Source organism: Conger conger, chromosome 8 (assembly GCF_963514075.1).
Source record: "Conger conger chromosome 8, fConCon1.1, whole genome shotgun sequence".
In the NCBI taxonomy this organism is placed as follows: Eukaryota; Metazoa; Chordata; class Actinopteri; order Anguilliformes; family Congridae; genus Conger; species Conger conger.
Window position 1 is genome coordinate 26,717,698 of NC_083767.1, and position 23,463 is coordinate 26,741,160.

Here is a 23,463-nt window from a genome sequence, read left to right on the forward strand (position 1 = left end):
GTTGACCATAATCGAATGCTAGCATTTATATCATTACACTGACCAAGTCCTGTTAAAAAGCACATTTTTGGTTCCTTTGTGGAAACAGTGAAGTTGTCTACACAATCTGTTCTACTCACAGACTAACTGCGTCGCTGTAACTTCCCCCCATTTCTGATACGGCGATTCAATTTATTGGCAGAAAGTGGTACTTTCATTTTTTTCTTCCTTCAAGTGATTTTTCAACGATAGGTTTTTGTTTTTTTCTAGCGAGCCAGTAGGCATAACGATGTATGATTTACAGCTGCAGCCTACGTGACAAAATGTATTGACAACACCCAGTCCGACGTTTCTTTGCATCTATTTTCATTACATGAAATGAATAACTAAAATAAATATTAAAGACATTTAAAGACTTAAAGACAGGCTTTAACTGGCAGGAGAGTATCATATTTTTAAAAGATTAACACATGAAGTCAAAAAGAAACTTTAGCGTCTGAGGTGGCTCTGCTCGAACGCTGTGTTAACATGAGACCGTTTTGTTCAACAAAGGTATCACATGCAGGTCGTTGCGAGATGACACGCACGGGCTAACAGCAGCCAGCCAGTCCACTGTCTGTGTGAGTCAAAAAACAGGTCAGCTACGTTGGTTTACATGAATAGAAAACTTTCAGTTAAATCGCCAGCTATGTTAGTTTATTAGGCTTGTCATTAAACACGAATTAAGAGAACATACAATTTCGCTAGGAATGGTAAATTAATATGAAAATACTGTATTGAGGGCAGAGAGTTGGCATCTCTTTTAGATTTGGCTGAACAAATGCGTTTCAGGCAGCATAATTACCAGTGAAATGGAAAAGAATGATGCTGGTTAACTAGACGTTTCGTGCAGTATTATCCGACACTTCGTAGAGAAATTATTAAACCAAGATAAAAGGAGACATTTGGCCAATAGATGGCACCTGTGTATAAGCGGGCAGTATAGCGTAATGGTTAGGGCGGTGGATTAAGGCACGCAAATTCAGCCGTTCGATCCCCGCTGCAGCCACAATGAATTTGAATAGTTTCTTGAAGCCAATTGTTTTCATTTTGAGTGCATATTTATGGCCTAATGACTTTTCAAGCATAAATTGTGCCTCCCCGTGTAAAAACTATGGAAATTAATTAATCTCTGCTCTCCATACAGGACTGTAGCATGTTATCACAATGTGCAAGCAAGACGTTATTTTTATTTCATTCTACATTGTCTGATGTGGCTGAAACTTCACACGTTCATTTTTGGAGTGTAATCTCATCCATTTTCAAATAAAAGCTAAATGGCAAAGCGCCACCCGCTGGCAACAGGAAGTGAGCCTTATATTGCATTCTTAAGCATTATTTTTCAATGGGTTCATGACATTCACGGTAAATGTGGTCAGCATGATGCTAGGATGGTCCTGACAAAACAGATTTTTGATTTACTGGGATGATATAGCTATGGTCAGGCACATAAAAAACACATCATGCCAGACAAACAGGAAGTGGTCATACTTAAATTCTCCATTGTCTGATGTGACTGCAACTTTACACAGATGCTCAGTGTTGGAGTGTAATCAAATCCATATTCCAAAAACGACTCAATGTTATAGCAGCATCATCTGGAAACAGGAATTGACCTTAATTTCGCTGAACATCTTCCGATGTGGCTGAAAATGTACAAATATGTTTATTTCTGGAGTGTAATCAAATTCAAAAAACATACACGGATCAATAATATAGCGCCACCATCTGGCAACAGGAAGTGAGGCTTATATCATTGATGCATTCCAATAGCAGCGCCAACATCTTCATTGATCAAATGGAAATTCCTGTGCACACTATACGTTGTCCAGGAAGGTGATTATTTCCAAAGTGTGTACATGTTGTGAAACATGTCATTGGCAGAACTGTGCCACCAAGGCGGTTGCGCCCATGGTGCTTGGGCCCGTTCATTGCTGCTTGCAGCTATATTTAGGGCCCAAGCACCGTAGGGTGCGAAGGACCCTATTGTTATTGTAAAGATTATTATTATTAGGGCCCAAGCACCGTAGGGTGCGAAGGACCCTATTGTTATTGGAAAGATTATTATTATTATTATTATTATTAGGGCCCAAGCACCGTAGGGTGCGAAGGACCCTATTGTTATTGTAAAGATTATTATTATTATTATTATTAGGGCCCAAGCACCGTAGGGTGCGAAGGACCCTATTGTTATTGGAAGGATTATTATTATTATTATTATTATTATTCTTTTTCTTCAGGCAAATGGGCTTTTTTGAGGGCCTTGCCATGCGTAAAAAGTCTTGACATTTTGCACACACATCAGAAGTGGTTGCTGTCAGGAGCTCTCAGATGCTCAGACCTGGGCGTGGCCGAGGGACTCCATAGCGCCCCCTATCGCATTGTCTTCTATTGTGGGCAGGCACTTTGAGCTACCTGCACCTAATTTGGTGGCCAAATAGCGCTCCTCGGTCCAAACACATTTCTCATTCGGATCTAATCAAATATCCAAACAGGAAGACAACCATTTTGGATTTTCTGAGTTTTACACGTACTACACTTTTAATTACTCCTCCTAGGGGGTTCATCGCATTCACACCAACTGTGGTCAGAATGGTCTCAGGATAGTCATGATGCTAAATTGCCAGGATATTTTTGATAGCTCAAACGGGAGAGTCACGGGGAGGATTACAATTTTTATGTCACGCCACGCCAACAGGAAGTGGCCATAATTTCATGGTCTACATTGTCTGATCTGACTGATATTTTAGAAATTTGTTTATTGTTGGAGTGTAATCACATCCATATCCCAAAAACTGGTCAGTGTTATAGCGCCACCATCTGGCAATAGGAAGTGAGGTCTTTAACATATTTGTATGCATTCCTGCTTGGGCATTCGGCACATTCACACCAAATGCGGTCCGCATGATCGTAAGATAGTCCTTACACTAAGTTGTGAAGGGATTTTTGATATCTCAAACGGTATGGAAATGGCGAGTCGTACAGTACACATATTGCGTGCAAAAAAATGACTTTTTTTTCGACATCGTCCGATCTGGCTGATATTTTACAAATATGTTCACTGTAGCAGTACAATATCAGATATATACATATCAATCGGGGCGTGGCTAGACAGCGCCCCCTATAATTATTATTCTCTTTTTTTTCAAAGTATTTTGCATTTTTGAGGTGCTTGCCATGGATGGAAACTCACAGAATTTTGCAGACATATGAGAAGTGTTGGCTGTCAGGATGTGTCAGATGCTCAGACCTGGGCGTGGCCAAGGGACTCCACAGCGCCCCCTAATGCTTTGTCTTCTATTGTGGACAGGCACTTTGAGCTACCTTCACCTAATTTGGTATGCATGTGGGACTCCTCTGGACAAACACATTTCTCATTTGCATCGAATCAAATATGTAAACAGGAAGTCAGCCATTTTGAATTTTGTGCATTTTACACGTACTACACTTTTAAGTACTCCTCCTAGGGGGTTAATTGCATTCAGACGAAATGTGGTGAAATTGGTCTCAGGATAGTCATGATACTAATTCCAAAGGATATTTTTGATATCTCAAACGGTATGGTCATGGCGAGGCGTACAATTTTCATGTCACGCCGCGCCAACAGGAAGTTGCCATAAATTCATGGTCTACATTGTCTGATCTGGCTGATATTTTACAAATATGTTCACTGTTAGAGTGTAATCACATCCAAATACCAAGAAGAAATCAATGTTATAGCGCCACCATCTGGCAACGGACGTGAGGTTTTTATCATGTTTGTATGCGTTCCTGCTAAGGTATTCATCACATTCATACCAAATGTAGTCATCATGATCTTAGAATAGTCCTGACCCTAAATGACGAAAGGATTTTTGATATCTCAAACGGTTTGGCAATGGCGAGGCGTATAATACACACGTTACGCCCAAAAACAGGAAGTGGGCTTAATTCCGTTCTACATCATCTGATCGGGCTGATATTTTACAAATATATTCACTTTTGGAGTGCAATCACATCCATATCCACATTCATCTGGGCGTGGCTACACAGCGCCCCCTATGGCTTTTTTCTAATATTGTGGACATATACTTTCACGTAAATGCACCACGTCTGGTAGGCATAAGGGTCTCCTCAAGACACACACATTTCTCATTTGCATCCCTTAACTTTTCCCAACAGGAAGTGAGCTATTTTGGATTTTGTGTGTTTTTAAGTGTTTTTTCACGTACCAAACTTTGAAATACTCTTCCTAGGGGGTTCATCACATTCACACAAAATGTGGTCAGCATGATATTATAGCCCTGACACACAACTATGAACTGATTTTTAATATCTTGGAATGGTATGGCTATGGTCAGCCTTAAAATTAACTTGTAATGCTGCCCAAATAGGAAAATTATATATTAAATAATTTCAAAAAGGTATTAAATTCTACATTGCCTGATTTTGAGGCTACATCTTTTCACATATGTTCATTGTTGGAGTGTCATCACATCCATTAAGCAATAATAGTTTACTATTTTCGCTGGAGACTCATTATCTCCAGTCTTAAAACTTCAACTCAAGTCGCAACTGACTCTCCCATTTCTAATACGCGACTGCCATCTAGTGGCAAAGGTTAGTATTCTTTCTAATTTTCGGTATTGTTTCTCTTTTTCTTGGATAAAGTGATTTCTCAACGACAAGTTTTGTTTCTTTTTGCGAGCCAGTAACCATAACGATGTATGAGTAACAGCGGCAGCCTACGTGACAAAATGTACTGAAAACACCCAGCCCACAGCAACGTTTTTTCTCATCTATCTTAATTAACTCGATTGAATAACTAAAATAAAAAACAGGCTTTTACTGGCAGGAAAGTATCATATATTTAAAAGATTAACACATATAATGCATATATTGCTTTGACGTTCAATGTTATTTGGATTTTTAAAAAACCGTATTGTAGCATTTTAAGGACTCAATACAAAACAGCTGTTCGGAAAGTTGGCTTGAAAACCAAGAAGCCTTATTAAGGAATTCGAGCCGTTTCTATTTGACTTCATTCGATTGAAGTGAATGCCGTAACCCAATTAAATGTAATTCGCGTCGGAATACACATAATAGCCTACACTGTCAACGTGAAATAAAAATATATAGAGGTTTAAATCGATCCTGTATTGGGACATTTGTTATGATGGCTGGTGCAACGGGCATTTTCGGTACCGTTGACCATAATCGAATGCTAGCATTTATATCATTACACTGACCAAGTCCTGTTAAAAAGCATTTTTGGTTCCTTTGTGGAAACAGTGAAGTTGTCTACACAATCTGTTCTACTCACAGACTAACTGCGTCGCTGTAACTTCCCCCCATTTCTGATACGGCGATTCAATTTATTGGCAGAAAGTGGTACTTTCATTTTTTTCTTCCTTCAAGTGATTTTTCAACGATAGGTTTTTGTTTTTTTCTAGCAGCAGTAGGCATAACGATGTATGATTTACAGCTGCAGCCTACGTGACAAAATGTATTGACAACACGCAGCCCGACGTTTCTTTGCATCCATTTTCATTACATGAATTGAATAACTAAAATAAATATTAAAGACATTTAAAGACTTAAAGACAGGCTTTAACTGGCAGGAGAGTATCATATTTTTAAAAGATTAACACATGAAGTCAAAAAGAAACTTTAGCGTCTGAGGTGGCTCTGCTCGAACGCTGTGTTAACATGAGACCGTTTTGTTCAACAAAGGTATCACATGCAGGTCGTTGCGAGATGACACGCACGGGCTAACAGCAGCCAGCCAGTCCACTGTCTGTGTGAGTCAAAAAACAGGTCAGCTACGTTGGTTTACATGAATAGAAAACTTTCAGTTAAATCGCCAGCTATGTTAGTTTATTAGGCTTGTCATTAAACACGAATTAAGAGAACATACAATTTCGCTAGGAATGGTAAATTAATATGAAAATACTGTATTGAGGGCAGAGAGTTGGCATCTCTTTTAGATTTGGCTGAACAAATGCGTTTCAGGCAGCATAATTACCAGTGAAATGGAAAAGAATGATGCTGGTTAACTAGACGTTTCGTGCAATATTATCCGACACTTCGTAGAGAAATTATTAAACCAAGATAAAAGGAAACATTTGGCCAATAGATGGCACCCGTGTATAAGCGGGCAGTACAGCGTAATGGTTAGGGCGGTGGATTAAGGCACGCAAATTCATCCGTTCGATCCCCGCTGCAGCCACAATGAATTTGAATAGTTTCTTGAAGCCAATTGTTTTCATTTTGAGTGCATGTTTATGGCCTAATGACTTTTCAAGCATAAATTGTGCCTCCCCGTGTAAAAACTATGGAAATTAATTAATCTCTGCTCTCCATACAGGACTGTAGCATGTTATCACAATGTGCAAGCAAGACGTTATTTTTATTTCATTCTACATTGTCTGATGTGGCTGAAACTTCACACGTTCATTTTTGGAGTGTAATCTCATCCATTTTCCAATAAAGGCTAAATGGCAAAGCGCCACCCGCTGGCAACAGGAAGTGAGCCTTATATTGCATTCTTAAGCATTATTTTTCAATGGGTTCATGACATTCACGGTAAATGTGGTCAGCATGATGCTAGGATGGTCCTGACAAAACAGATTTTTGATTTACTGGGATGATATAGCTATGGTCAGGCACATCAAAAACACATCATGCCAGACAAACAGGAAGTGGTCATATTTAAATTCTCCAATGTCTGATGTGACTGCAACTTTACACAGATGCTCAGTGTTGGAGTGTAATCAAATCCATATTCCAAAAACGACTCAATGTTATAGCAGCATCATCTGGAAACAGGAATTGACCTTAATTTCGCTGAACATCTTCCGATGTGGCTGAAAATGTACAAATATGTTTATTTCTGGAGTGTGATCAAATTCAAAAAACATACACGGATCAATAATATAGCGCCACCATCTGGCAACAGGAAGTGAGGCTTATATCATTGATGCATTCCAATAGCAGCGCCAACATCTTCATTGATCAAAGGGAAATTCCTGTGCACACTATACGTTGTCCAGGAAGGTGATTATTTCCAAAGTGTGTACATGTTGTGAAACATGTCATTGGCAGAACTATGCCACCAAGGCGGTTGCCCCCATGGGGCTTGGGCCCGTTCATTGCTGCTTGCAGCTATATTTAGGGCCCAAGCACCGTAGGGTGCGAAGGACCCTATTGTTATTGGAAGGATTATTATTATTATTATTATTATTATTCTTTTTTTTTCAATGTTTTGTGCATTTTTGAGGTGCTTGCCATAAATGAAAACTCACGGAATTTTGCACACACATCAGAAGTGGTGGCTGTCAGGATCTCTCAGATGCTCAGACCTGGGCGTCGCTGAGGGACTCCACAGCGCCCCCTATCGCATTGTCTTATATTGTGGGCAGGCACTTTGAGCTACCTGCACCATATTTAGTATGCATATAGCACTCCTCAGGCCAAACACATTTTAAATTCGAATCTAATCAAATATGCAAACAGGAAGTCAGCCATTTTGGATTTTGTGCGTTTTACACGTTCTACACTTTTAAGTACTCCTCCTAGGGGGTTCATCGCATTCACACCAACTGTGGTCAGAATGGTCTCAGGATAGTCATGATACTAAATTGGCAGGATATTTTTGATAGCTCAAACGGGACAGTCACGGGGAGGATTACAATTTTTATGTCACGCCACGCCAACAGGAAGTGGCCGTAATTTCATGGTCGACATCGTCTGATCTGGCTGATATTTTAGAAATACGTTTATTGTTGGAGTATAAACACATCCATATCCCAACGAACGGGTCAATGTTATAGCGCCACCATCTGGCAACAGGAAGTGTGGTCTTCATCATATTTGTATGCCTTCCTGCTAGGGCATTCATCACATTCACACCACATGTGGTCAGCATGATCTTAAGATAGTCCTTACACTAAATTGCGAAGGGATTTTTGATATCTCAAACGGTATGGAAATGGCGAGTCGTAGAGTAGACATAGTGCGTGCAAAAAAATGACTTTTTTTTCGATATCGTCCGATCTGGCTGATATTTTAGAAATATGTTCACTGTTGGAATACAATATCAAATATATACATATCAATCGGGGCGTGGCTAGACAGCGCCCCCTATAATTATTATAATCTTTTTTTTCTATGTTTTGTGCATTTTTGAGGTGCTTGCCATGGATGAAAACTCACAGAATTTTGCACACACATGAGAAGTGGTGTCTCTCAAGAACTGTCAGATGCTCAGACCTGGGCGTGGCCAAGGGACTCCACAGCGCCTCCTATTGCTTTGTCTTCTATTGTGGACAGGCACTTTGAGCTACCTTCACCTAATTTTGTAGGGTTGTGGGGCTCCTCTGCCCAAACACATTTCTCATTCGCATCGAATCAAATATGTGAACAGGAAGTCAGCCATTTAGAATTTTGTGCGTTTTACACGTACTACACTTTTAAGTACTCCTCCTAGGGGGTTCATTGCATTCACACCAAATGTGGTCAAAGTGGTCTCAGGATAGTCATGATACTAATTCCGAAGGATATTTTTGATATCTCAAACGGTATGGTCATGGCGAGGCGTACAATTTTCATGTCACGCCACGCCAACAGGAAGTAGCCATAAATTCATGGTCTACATTGTCTGATCTGGCTGATATTTTACAAATATGTTCACTGTTAGAGTCTAATCACATCCAAATACCAAGAAGAAATCAATGTTATAGCGCCACCATCTGGCAACGGAAGTGAGGTTTTTATCATGTTTGTATGCGTTACTGCTAGGGTATTCATCACATTCACACCAAATGTAGTCATCATGATCTTAGAATAGTCCTGACCCTAAATGACGAAAGGATTTTTGATATCTCAAACGGTTTGGCAATGGCGAAGCGTATAATACACACGTTACGCCCAAAAACAGGAAGTGCGCTTAATTCCGTTCTACATCATCTGATCGGGCTGATATTTTACAAATATATTCACTTTTGGAGTGCAATCACATCCATATCCACATTCATCTGGGCGTGGCTACACAGCACCCCCTATGGCTTTTTTCTAATATTGTGGACATATACTTTCACGTAAATGCACCACGTCTGGTAGGCATAAGGGTCTCCTCAAGACACACACATTTCTCATTTGCATCCCTTAACTTTTCCCAACAGGAAGTGAGCTATTTTGGATTTTGTGTGTTTTTAAGTGTTTTTTCACGTACCAAACTTGGAAATACTCTTCCTAGGGGGTTCATCACATTCACACAAAATGTGGTCAGCATGATATTATAGCCCTGACACACAACTATGAACTGATTTTTAATATCTTGGAATGGTATGGCTAAGGTCAGCCTTAAAATTAACTTGTAATGCTGCCCAAACAGTTCATGTTTTAATACAATTATGTATTAAATAATTTCAAAAAGGTATTAAATTCTACATTGCCTGATTTTGAGGCTACAACTTTTCACATATGTTCATTGTTGGAGTGTCATCACATCCATTAAGCAATAATAGTTCACTATTTTCGCTGGAGACTCATTATATCCAGTCTTAAAACTTCAACGCAAGTCGCAAATGACTCTCCCATTTCTAATACGCGACTGCCATCTACTGGCAAAAGTTAGTATTGTATATATCTTGCAATGACGTTCAATGTTATTTGGTTTAAAAAAAACCGTGTTGTAGCATTTTAAGGACTCAATACAAAACAGCTGTTCGGAAAGTTAGCTTGAAAACCAAGAAGCCTTATTAAGGAATTCGAGCCGTTTCTATTTGACTTCATTCGATTGAAGTGAATGCCGTAACCCAATTAAATGTAATTCGCGTCGGAATACACACAATCGCCTACACTGTCAACGTGAAATAAAAATATATAGAAGTTTAAATCGATCCTATATTGGGACATTTGTTATGATGGCTGGTGCAACGTGCATTTTCGGTACCGTTGACCATAATCGAATGCTAGCATTTATATCATTACACTGACCAAGTCCTGTTAAAAAGCACATTTTTGGTTCCTTTGTGGAAACAGTGAAGTTGTCTACACAATCTATTCTACTCACAGACTAACTGCGTCGCTGTAACTTCCCCCCATTTCTGATACGGGGAATCCATTTATTGGCAGAAAGTGGTACTTTTATATATTTCTTCCTTCAAGTGATTTTTCAACGATAGGTTTTTGTTTTTTTTCTAGCGAGCCAGTACGCATAACGATGTATGATTTACAGCTGCAGCCTACGTGACACAATGTATTGACAACACCCAGCCCGACGTTTCTTTGCATCTATTTTCATTATATGAATAGAATATCTGAAATAAATATTAAAGACATTTAATGACTGTCTTTAACTGGCGGAAGGAGAGTAGCATATATTTAAAAGAGTCAAAAGTCAAAAAGAAACGTTAACGTTTGAGATGGCTCTGGTCGAACTCTGTGTTAACATGAGACCGTTATGTTCAAAAAAGGTATGGCATGCAGGTCGTTGGCTAACAGCAGCCAGCCTGTCCACTGTCTGTGTGAGTCAAAAAACAGGTCAGCTACGTTTGTTTACATGAATAGAAAACTTTCAGTTAAATCGCCAGATATGTTAGTTTATTTTGCTTGTCATTAAACACGAATTAAGAGAACATACAATTTCGCTAGGAATTTTTGACTTAATATGAAAATACCGGATTGAGGGCAGAGACTTGGCATCTCCTTTAGATTTGGCTGAACAAATGCATTTCAGGCAGCATAATTACCGGTGAAATGGAAAAGAATGATGCTGGCTAACTCGACGTTTAATGCAATATTATCCGACACTTCGGAGAGAAATTATTTAACCAGGATAAAAGGAAACATACAACTTTTGGCCAATAGATGGCGTACGTGTATAAGAGGGCAGTATAACTTAATGGTTCAGACAGTGGATTAAGACATGCAAGGTCCGCAGTTCCATCCCCGGTGCGGCCACAATAAAGTTGAATAGTTTCTTTACGCCAATGGTTTTATTTTGAGTGCATATTTATAACCGAATGACTTCTCAAGCGTAAATTGTGCCTCCCGCTGTAAAATCTATTGAAATTAATTCATCTCTGCTCTCCATACAGGACTGGAGCATATTATTACACTGTGCAAGCAAGAAGTAATTTTTGTTTCATTCTACATTGTCTGATGTGGCAGAAACTTCACACATGTTCATTTTTGGAGTGTAATCTCATCCATATACCAAGAAAGGCTCAATGGCATAGCGCCACCATCTGGGAACAGGAAGTGGCTTTAATTTTACTTGACATCTTCCAATTTGGCTGAAAATGTACAAATATGTTAATTATTGGAGTGTAATCAAATCCATGAACCATACACGGCTCAATATTATAGCGCCACCATCTGGCAATAGGAAGTGAGGCTTATATCATTGATGCATTCCAATAGCAGCAGCAACATCTTCATTGATCAAAGGGGAATTCCTGTGCACACTATACGTTGTCCAGGAAGGTGATTATTTCCAAAGTGTGTACATATTGTGAAACATGTCATTGGCGCAACTATGCCACCAAGGCGGTTGCGCCCATGGTGCTTGGGCCCGTTCATTGCTGCTTGCAGCTATATTTAGGGCCCAAGCACCGTAGGGTGCGAAGGACCCTATTGTTATTGGAAGGATTATTATTATTAGGGCCCAAGCACCGTAGGGTGCGAAGGACCCTATTGTTATTGTAAAGATTATTATTATTATTATTATTATTATTATTATTATTATTATTCTTTCTCTTCCGTCAAATGGGCATTTTTGAGGGCCTTGCCCTGGCTAAAAAGTCTTGGAATTTTGCAGACACATCAGAAGTGGTGGCCGTCAGGATCTATCAGATGCTCAGACCTGGGTGTGGCCGAGGGACTCCACAGCGCCCCCTATTGTGCTGACCCCCCCCCCCCCCTGCATTGTTGTCTATTGTGGGCAGGCACTTTGAGCTACATGAACATAATTTGGTAGGCATCTGTGGCTCCTCAATTGAAACACATTTCTCATTCGCATTGATGCAAATATGCGAACAGGAAGTCAGCCATTTTGAATTTTGTGCGTTTTCACATGTACTACACTTTTAAGTACTCCTCCTAGGCGGTTCATCGCATTCACACCAAATGTGGTAAGAATGGTCTCAAGATAGTCATGATTCTAAATTGCCAGGATATTTTTGATATCTCAAACGGTATGGTCATGGCGAGGCGTACAATTTTTATGTCACGCCGCGCCAAAAGGAAGTGGCCATAATTTTGTGGTTTACATCATCTGATCTGGCTGATATTTCACAAATATGTTCATTGTGTGAGTATACTCACATCCATGTCCCAAGAAGAAGTCAATGTTATAGCGCCACCATCTGGCAACAGGAAGTGAGGTTTTTATCATATTTGTATGTGTTCCTGCTAGGGTATTCATCACATTCACACCAAATGAAGTCAGCATGATCTTAGGATAGTCCTGACCCTAAAAGCCAAACGGATTTTTAATATCTCAAATGGTTTGGCAATGGCGAGGCGTACAATACACACGTTACGAGCGAAAACAGGAAGTGGGCTTAATTCCGTTCTACATCGTCTGATTGGGCTGATATTTTAGAAATACGTTTAGTGTTGAAGTATAATCACATCCATATCCCAAGAACGGGTCAATGTTATAGCGCCACCATCTGGCAACAGGAAGTGAGGTCTTTATCATATTTGTATGCCTTCCTGCTAGGGCATTCATCACATTCACACGAAATGTGGTCAGCATGATCTTAGGATAGTCATGACCATAAGCTGTGAAGGGATTTTTGATATCTCAAACGGTATGGAAATGGCGAGCCATACAGTACACATATTGCGTGCAAAAAAATGACTTTTTTTTTGACATCGTCCGATCTGGCCGATATTTTACAAATATGTTCACTGTTGGAGTACAATATGAAATATATACATATCAATCGGGGCGTGGCTAGACAGCGCCCCCTATAATTATTATTCTCTTTTTTTTCAATGTATTTTGCATTTTTGAGGTGCTTGCCATGGATGAAAACTCACGGAATTTTGCACACACATGAGAAGTGTTGGCTGTCAGGATGTATCAGATGCTCAGACCTGGGCGTGGCCGAGGGACTCCACAGCGCCCCCTAATGCTTTGTCTTCTATTGTGGACAGGCACTTTGAGCTACCTTCACCTAATTTGGTATGCATGTGGGCCTCCTCTGGACAAACACATTTCTCATTCGTATCGAATCAAATATGTGAACAGGAAGTCAGCCATTTTGAATTTTGTGCATTTTACACGTACTACACTTTTAAGCACTCCTCCTAGGGGGTTCATTGCATTCACACGAAATGTGGTCAAAGTGGTCTCAGGATAGTCATGATACTCATTCCAAAGGATATTTTTGATATCTCAAACGGTATGGTCATGGCGAGGCGTACAATTTTCATGTCACGCCGCGCCAACAGGAAGTTGCCATAAATTCATGGTCTACATTGTCTGATCTGGCTGATATTTTACAAATATGTTCACTGTTAGAGTGTAATCACATCCAAATACCAAGAAGAAATCAATGTTATAGCGCCACCATCTGGCAACGGAAGTGAGGTTTTTATCATGTTTGTATGCGTTCCTGCTAAGGTATTCATCACATTCACACCAAATGTAGTCATCATGATCTTAGAATAGTCCTGACCATAAACGACGAAAGGATTTTTGATATCTCAAACGGTTTGGCAATGACGAGGCGTATAATACACACGTTACGTCCAAAAACAGGAAGTGGGCTTAATTCCGTTCTACATCATCTGATCGGGCTGATATTTTACAAATATATTCACTTTTGGAGTGCAATCACATCCATATCCACATTCATCTGGGCGTGGCTACACAGCGCCCCCTATGGCTTTTTTCTAATATTGTGGACATATACTTTCACGTAAATGCACCACGTCTGGTAGGCGTAAGGGTCTCCTCAAGACACACACATTTCTCATTTGCATCCCTTAACTTTTCCCAACAGGAAGTGAGCTATTTTGGATTTTGTGTGTTTTTAAGTGTTTTTTCACTTACCAAACTTTGAAATACTCTTCCTAGGGGGTTCATCACATTCACACAAAATGTGGTCAGCATGATATTATAGCCCTGACACACAACTATGAACTGATTTTTAATATCTTGGAATGGTATGGCTATGGTCAGCCTTAAAATTAACTTGTAATGCTGCCCAAATAGGAAAATTATATATTAAATAATTTCAAAAAGGTATTAAATTCTACATTGCCTGATTTTGAGGCTACAACTTTTCACATATGTTCGTTGTTGGAGTGTCATCACATCCATTAAGCAATAATAGTTTACTATTTTCGCTGGAGACTCATTATCTCCAGTCTTAAAACTTCAACTCAAGTCGCAACTGACTCTCCCATTTCTAATACGCGACTGCCATCTAGTGGCAAAGGTTAGTATTCTTTCTAATTTTCGGAATGGTTTCTCTTTTTCTTGGATAAAGTGATTTCTCAACGACAAGTTTTGTTTCTTTTTGCGAGCCAGTAACCATAACGATGTATGAGTAACAGCGGCAGCCTACATGACAAAATGTACTGAAAACACCCAGCCCACAGCAACGTTTTTTCTCATCTATCTTAATTAACTCGATTGAATAACTAAAATAAAAAACAGGCTTTTACTGGCAGGAAAGTATCATATATTTAAAAGATTAACACATATAATGCATGTATTGCTTTGACGTTCAATGTTATTTGGATTTTAAAAAAACCGTATTGTAGCATTTTAAGGACTCAATACAAAACAGCTGTTCGGAAAGTTGGCTTGAAAACCAAGAAGCCTTATTAAGGAATTCGAGCCGTTTCTATTTGACTTCATTCGATTGAAGTGAATGCCGTAACCCAATTAAATGTGATTCGCGTCGGAATACACATAATAGCCTACACTGTCAACGTGAAATAAAAATATATAGAGGTTTAAATCGATCCTATATTGGGACATCTGTTATGATGGCTGGTGCAACGGGCATTTTCGGTACCGTTGACCATAATCGAATGCTAGCATTTATATCATTACACTGACCAAGTCCTGTTAAAAAGCACATTTTTGGTTCATTTGTGGAAACAGTGAAGTTGTCTACACAATCTGTTCTACTCACAGACTAACTGCGTCGCTGTAACTTCCCCCCATTTCTGATACGGCGATTCAATTTATTGGCAGAAAGTGGTACTTTCATTTTTTTCTTCCTTCAAGTGATTTTTCAACGATAGGTTTTTGTTTTTTTCTAGCGAGCCAGTAGGCATAACGATGTATGATTTACAGCTGCAGCCTACGTGACAAAATGTATTGACAACACCCAGCCCGACGTTTCTTTGCATCTATTTTCATTACATGAATTGAATAACTAAAATAAATATTAAAGACATTTAAAGACTTAAAGACAGGCTTTAACTGGCAGGAGAGTATCATATTTTTAAAAGATAAACACATGAAGTCAAAAAGAAACTTTAGCGTCTGAGGTGGCTCTGCTCGAACGCTGTGTTAACATGAGACCGTTTTGTTCAACAAAGGTATCACATGCAGGTCGTTGCGAGATGACACGCACGGGCTTACAGCAGCCAGCCAGTCCACTGTCTGTGTGAGTCAAAAAACAGGTCAGCTACGTTGGTTTACATGAATAGAAAACTTTCAGTTAAATCGCCAGCTATGTTAGTTTATTAGGCTTGTCATTAAACACGAATTAAGAGAACATACAATTTCGCTAGGAATGGTAAATTAATATGAAAATACTGTATTGAGGGCAGAGAGTTGGCATCTCTTTTAGATTTGGCTGAACAAATGCGTTTCAGGCAGCATAATTACCAGTGAAATGGAAAAGAATGATGCTGGTTAACTAGACGTTTCGTGCAATATTATCCGACACTTCGTAGAGAAATTATTAAACCAAGATAAAAGGAGACATTTGGCCAATAGATGGCACCCGTGTATAAGCGGGCAGTATAGCGTAATGGTTAGGGCGGTGGATTAAGGCACGCAAATTCAGCCGTTCGATCCCCGCTGCAGCCACAATGAATTTGAATAGGTTCTTGAAGCCAATTGTTTTCATTTTGAGTGCATATTAATGGCCGAATGACTTCTCAAGCGTAAATTGTGCCTCCCCGTGTAAAAACTATGGAAATTAATTCATCTCTGCTCTCCATACAGGACGGTAGCATGTTATCACAATGTGCAAGCAAGAAGTAATTTTTTGTTTAATTCTACATTGTCTGATGTGGCAGAAACTTCACACATGTTCCTGTTTGGAGTGTAATCTCATCAATATACCAAGAAAGGCTCAATGGCATAGCGCCACCATCTGGCAACAGGAAGTGGCTTTAATTTTACTTGACATCTTCCAATTTGGCTGAAAATGTACAAATATGTTAATTATTGGAGTGTAATCAAATCCATAAACCATACACGGCTCAATATTATAGCGCCAGCATCTGGCAACAGGAAGTGGCTTTAATTTTACTCGACATCTTCCAATTTGGCTGAAAATGTACAAATATGTTCATTTTTGGAGTGAAATCAAATCCATAAACCATACACAGCTCAATATTATAGCGCCACCATCTGGCAATAGGAAGTGAGGCTTATATCATTGATGCATTCCAATAGCAGCAGCAACATCTTCATTGATCAAAGGGGAATTCCTGTGCACACTATTCGTTGTCCAGGAAGGTGATTATTTCCAAAGTGTGTACATATTGTGAAACAAGTCATTGGCACAACTGTGCCACCAAGGCGGTTGCGCCCATGGTGCTTGGGCCCGTTCATTGCTGCTTGCAGCTATATTTATTATTATTATTCTTTTTTTTTCAATGTTTTGTGCATTTTTGAGGTGCTTGCCATGGATGAAAACTCACGGAATTTTGCACACACATCAGAAGTGGTGGCTGTCAGGATAGCTCAGATGCTCAGACCTGGGCGTCGCTGAGGAACTCCACAGCGCCCCCTATCGCATTGTCATCTATTGTAGGCAGGCACTTTGAGCTACCTTCACAAAATTTAGGACCCATATAGTACTCCTCGGCCTAAACACAATTCTAATTCGCATCTAATCAAATATACAAACAGGAAGTCAGCCATTTTGGATTTTGTGCGTTTTACACGTACTACACTTTTACGTACTCCTCCTAGGGGGTTCATCACATTCACACCACCTGTGGTCAGAATGGTCTCAGGATATTCATGATGCTAAATTGCCACGATATTTTTGATAGCTGAAACGGGACGGTCCTAGGGAGGCGTAGAATTTTTATGTCACGCCGCGCCAACAGGAAGTGGCCGTAATTTCATGGTCTACATTGTCTGATCTGGCTGATATTTTAGAAATACGTTTATTGTTGGAGTATAATCACATCCATATCCCAAGAACGGGTCAATGTTATAGCGCCACCATCTGGCAACAGGAAGTGAGGTCTTTATCATATTTGTATGCCTTCCTGCTAGGGCATTCATCACATTCACACGAAATGTGGTCAGCATGATCTTAGGATAGTCATGACCATAAGCTGTGAAGGGATTTTTGATATCTCAAACGGTATGGAAATGGCGAGTCGTACAGTACACATATTGCGTGCAAAAAAATGATTTTTTTTTCGACATCGTCCGATCTGGCTGATATTTTATAAATATGTTCACTGTTGGAGTGCAATATTAAATATATACATATCAATCGGGGCGTGGCTAGACAGCGCCCCCTATAATTATTATTCTCTTTTTTTTCAATGTATTGTGCATTTTTGAGGTGCTTGCCATGGATGGAAACTCATGGAATTTTGCACATAGATGAGAAGTGTTGGCTGTCAGGATGTATCAGATGCTCAGACCTGGGCGTGGCCGAGGGACTCCACAGCGCCCCCTAATGCTTTGTCTTCTATTGTGGACAGGCACTTTGAGCTACCTTCACCTAATTTGGTATGCATGTGGGCCTCCTCTGGACAAACACATTTCTCATTCGCATCGAATCAAATATGTGAACAGGAAGTCAGCCATTTTGAATTTTGTGCATTTTACACGTACTACACTTTTAAGTACTCCTCCTAGGGGGTTCATTGCATTCACACGAAATGTGGTCAAAGTGGTCTCAGGATAGTCATGATACTAATTCCAAAGGATATTTTTGATATCTCAAACGGTAAGGTCATGGCGAGGCGTACAATTTTCATGTCACGCCGCGCCAACAGGAAGTAGCCATAAATTCATGGTCTCCATTGTCTGATCTGGCTGATATTTTACAAATATGTTCACTGTGAGAGTGTAATCACATCCAAATACCAAGAAGAAATCAATGTTATAGCGCCACCATCTGGCAACGGAAGTGAGGTTTTTATCATGTTTGTATGCGTTCCTGCTAGGGTATTCATCACATTCACACCAAATGTAGTCATCATGATCTTAGAATAGTCCTGACCCTAAATGACGAAAGGATTTTTGATATCTCAAACGGTTTGGCAATGGCGAGGCGTATAATACACACGTTATGCCCAAAAACAGGAAGTGGGCTTAATTCCGTTCTACATCATCTGATCAGGCTGATATTTTACAAATATATTCACTTTTGGAGTGCAATCACATCCATATCCACATTCATCTGGGCGTGGCTACACAGCGCCCCCTATGGCTTTTTTCTAATATTGTGGACATATACTTTCACGTAAATGCACCACGTCTGGTAGCCATAAGGGTCTCCTCAAGACACACACATTTCTCATTTGCATCCCTTAACTTTTCCCAACAGGAAGTGAGCTATTTTGGATTTTGTGTGTTTTTAAGTGTTTTTTCACGTACCAAACTTTGAAATACTCTTCCTAGGGGGTTCATCACATTCACACAAAATGTGGTCAGCAAGATATTATAGCCCTGACACACAACTATGAACTGATTTTTAATATCTTGGAATGGTATGGCTCTGGTCAGCCTTAAAATTAACTTGTAATGCTGCCCAAACAGTTCATGTTTTAATACAATTATGTATTAAATAATTTCAAAAAGGTATTAAATTCTACATTGCCTGATTTTGAGGCTACAACTTTTCACATATGTTCATTGTTGGAGTGTCATCACATCCATTAAGCAATAATAGTTTACTATTTTCGCTGGAGACTCATTATCTCCAGTCTTAAAACTTCAACTCAAGTCGCAACTGACTCTCCCATTTCTAATACGCGACTGCCATCTAGTGGCAAAGGTTAGTATTCTTTCTAATTTTCGGTATTGTTTCTCTTTTTCTTGGATAAAGTGATTTCTCAACGACAAGTTTTGTTTCTTTTTGCGAGCCAGTAACCATAACGATGTATGAGTAACAGCGGCAGCCTACGTGACAAAATGTACTGAAAACACCCAGCCCACAGCAACGTTTTTTCTCATCTATCTTAATTAACTCGATTGAATAACTAAAATAAAAAACAGGCTTTTACTGGCAGGAAAGTATCATATATTTAAAAGATTAACACATATAATGCATATATTGCTTTGACGTTCAATGTTATTTGGATTTTGAAAAAACCGTATTGTAACATTTTAAGGACTCAATACAAAACAGCTGTTCGGAAAGTTGGCTTGAAAACCAAGAAGCCTTATTAAGGAATTCGAGCCGTTTCTATTTGACTTCATTCGATTGAAGTGAATGCCGTAACCCAATTAAATGTAATTCGCGTCGGAATACACATAATAGCCTACACTGTCAACGTGAAATAAAAATATATAGAGGTTTAAATCGATCCTGTATTGGGACATTTGTTATGATGGCTGGTGCAACGGGCATTTTCGGTACCGTTGACCATAATCGAATGCTAGCATTTATATCATTACACTGACCAAGTCCTGTTAAAAAGCACATTTTTGGTTCCTTTGTGGAAACAGTGAAGTTGTCTACACAATCTGTTCTACTCACAGACTAACTGCGTCGCTGTAACTTCCCCCCATTTCTGATACGGCGATTCAATTTATTGGCAGAAAGTGGTACTTTCATTTTTTTCTTCCTTCAAGTGATTTTTCAACGATAGGTTTTTGTTTTTTTCTAGCGAGCCAGTAGGCATAACGATGTATGATTTACAGCTGCAGCCTACGTGACAAAATGTATTGACAACACCCAGCCCGACGTTTCTTTGCATCTATTTTCATTACATGAATTGAATAACTAAAATAAATATTAAAGACATTTAAAGACTTAAAGACAGGCTTTAACTGGCAGGAGAGTATCATATTTTTAAAAGATTAACACAAGAAGTCAAAAAGAAACTTTAGCGTCTGAGGTGGCTCTGCTCGAACGCTGTGTTAACATGAGACCGTTTTGTTCAACAAAGGTATCACATGCAGGTCGTTGCGAGATGACACGCACGGGCTAACAGCAGCCAGCCAGTCCACTGTCTGTGTGAGTCAAAAAACAGGTCAGCTACGTTGGTTTACATGAATAGAAAACTTTCAGTTAAATCGCCAGCTATGTTAGTTTATTAGGCTTGTCATTAAACACGAATTAAGAGAACATACAATTTCGCTAGGAATGGTAAATTAATATGAAAATACTGTATTGAGGGCAGAGAGTTGGCATCTCTTTTAGATTTGGCTGAACAAATGCGTTTCAGGCAGCATAATTACCAGTGAAATGGAAAAGAATGATGCTGGTTAACTAGACGTTTCGTGCAATATTATCCGACACTTCGTAGAGAAATTAATAAACCAAGATAAAAGGAAACATTTGGCCAATAGATGGCACCCGTGTATAAGCGGGCAGTATAGCGTAATGGTTAGGGCGGTGGATTAAGGCACGCAAATTCAGCCGTTCGATCCCCGCTGCAGCCACAATGAATTTGAATAGTTTCTTGAAGCCAATTGTTTTCATTTTGAGTGCATGTTTATGGCCTAATGACTTTTCAAGCATAAATTGTGCCTCCCCGTGTAAAAACTATGGAAATTAATTAATCTCTGCTCTCCATACAGGACTGTAGCATGTTATCACAATGTGCAAGCAAGACGTTATTTTTATTTCATTCTACATTGTCTGATGTGGCTGAAACTTCACACGTTCATTTTTGGAGTGTAATCTCATCCATTTTCCAATAAAGGCTAAATGGCAAAGCGCCACCCGCTGGCAACAGGAAGTGAGCCTTATATTGCATTCTTAAGCATTATTTTTCAATGGGTTCATGACATTCACGGTAAATGTGGTCAGCATGATGCTAGGATGGTCCTGACAAAACAGATTTTTGATTTACTGGGATGATATAGCTATGGTCAGGCACATAAAAAACACATCATGCCAGACAAACAGGAAGTGGTCATACTTAAATTCTCCAATGTCTGATGTGACTGCAACTTTACACAGATGCTCAGTGTTGGAGTGTAATCAAATCCATATTCCAAAAACGACTCAATGTTATAGCAGCATCATCTGGAAACAGGAATTGACCTTAATTTCGCTCAACATCTTCCGATGTGGCTGAAAATGTACAAATATGTTTATTTCTGGAGTGTAATCAAATTCAAAAAACATACACGGATCAATAATATAGCGCCACCATCTGGCAACAGGAAGTGAGGCTTATATCATTGATGCATTCCAATAGCAGCGCCAACATCTTCATTGATCAAAGGGAAATTCCTGTGCACACTATACGTTGTCCAGGAAGGTGATTATTTCCAAAGTGTGTACATGTTGTGAAACATGTCATTGGCAGAACTATGCCACCAAGGCGGTTGCCCCCATGGGGCTTGGGCCCGTTCATTGCTGCTTGCAGCTATATTTAGGGCCCAAGCACCGTAGGGTGCGAAGGACCCTATTGTTATTGGAAGGATTATTAGGGCCCAAGCACCGTAGGGTGCGAAGGACCCTATTGTTATTGGAAGGATTATTATTATTATTATTATTATTATTATTATTCTTTTTCTTCAGGCAAATGGGCTTTTTTGAGGGCCTTGCCATGGGTAAAAAGTCTTGACATTTTGCACACACATCAGAAGTGGTTGCTGTCAGGAGCTCTCAGATGCTCAGACCTGGGCGTGGCCGAGGGACTCCACAGCGCCCCCTATCGCATTGTCTTCTATTGTGGGCAGGCACTTTGAGCTACCTGCACCTAATTTGGTGGCCAAATAGCGCTCCTCGGTCCAAACACATTTCTCATTCGGATCTAATCAAATATCCAAACAGGAAGTCAGCCATTTTGGATTTTCTGAGTTTTACACGTACTACACTTTTAAGTACTCCTCCTAGGGGGTTCATCGCATTCACACCAACTGTGGTCAGAATGGTCTCAGGATAGTCATGATGCTAAATTGCCAGGATATTTTTGATAGCTCAAACGGGACAGTCACGGGGAGGATTACAATTTTTATGTCACGCCACGCCAACAGGAAGTGGCCATAATTTCATGGTCTACATTGTCTGATCTGGCTGATATTTTAGAAATTTGTTTATTGTTGGAGTGTAATCACATCCATATCCCAAGAACAGGTCAGTGTTATAGCGCCACCATCTGGCAATAGGAAGTGAGGTCTTTAACATATTTGTATGCATTCCTGCTAGGGCATTCAGCACATTCACACCAAATGCGGTCAGCATGATCGTAAGATAGTCCTTACACTAAGTTGTGAAGGGATTTTTGATATCTCAAACGGTATGGAAATGGCGAGTCGTACAGTACACATATTGCGTGCAAAAAAATGACTTTTTTTTCGACATCGTCCGATCTGGCTGATATTTTACAAATATGTTCACTGTAGCAGTACAATATCAGATATATACATATCAATCGGGGCGTGGCTAGACAGCGCCCCCTATAATTATTATTCTCTTTTTTTTCAATGTATTTTGCATTTTTGAGGTGCTTGCCATGGATGGAACCTCACAGAATTTTGCACACACATGAGAAGTGTTGGCTGTCAGGATGTATCAGATGCTCAGACCTGGGCGTGGCCAAGGGACTCCACAGCGCCCCCTAATGCTTTGTCTTCTATTGTGGACAGGCACTTTGAGCTACCTTCACCTAATTTGGTATACATGTGGGACTCCTCTGGACAAACACATTTCTCATTCGCATCGAATCAAATATGTAAACAGGAAGTCAGCCATTTTGAATTTTGTGCATTTTACACGTACTACACTTTTAAGTACTCCTCCTAGGGGGTTCATTGCATTCACACGAAATGTGGTCAAATTGGTCTCAGGATAGTCATGATACTAATTCCAAAGGATATTTTTGATATCTCAAACGGTATGGTCATGGCGAGGCGTACAATTTTCATGTCACGCCGCGCCAACAGGAAGTTGCCATAAATTCATGGTCTACATTGTCTGATCTGGCTGATATTTTACAAATATGTTCACTGTTAGAGTGTAATCACATCCAAATACCAAGAAGAAATCAATGTTATAGCGCCACCATCTGGCAACGGACGTGAGGTTTTTATCATGTTTG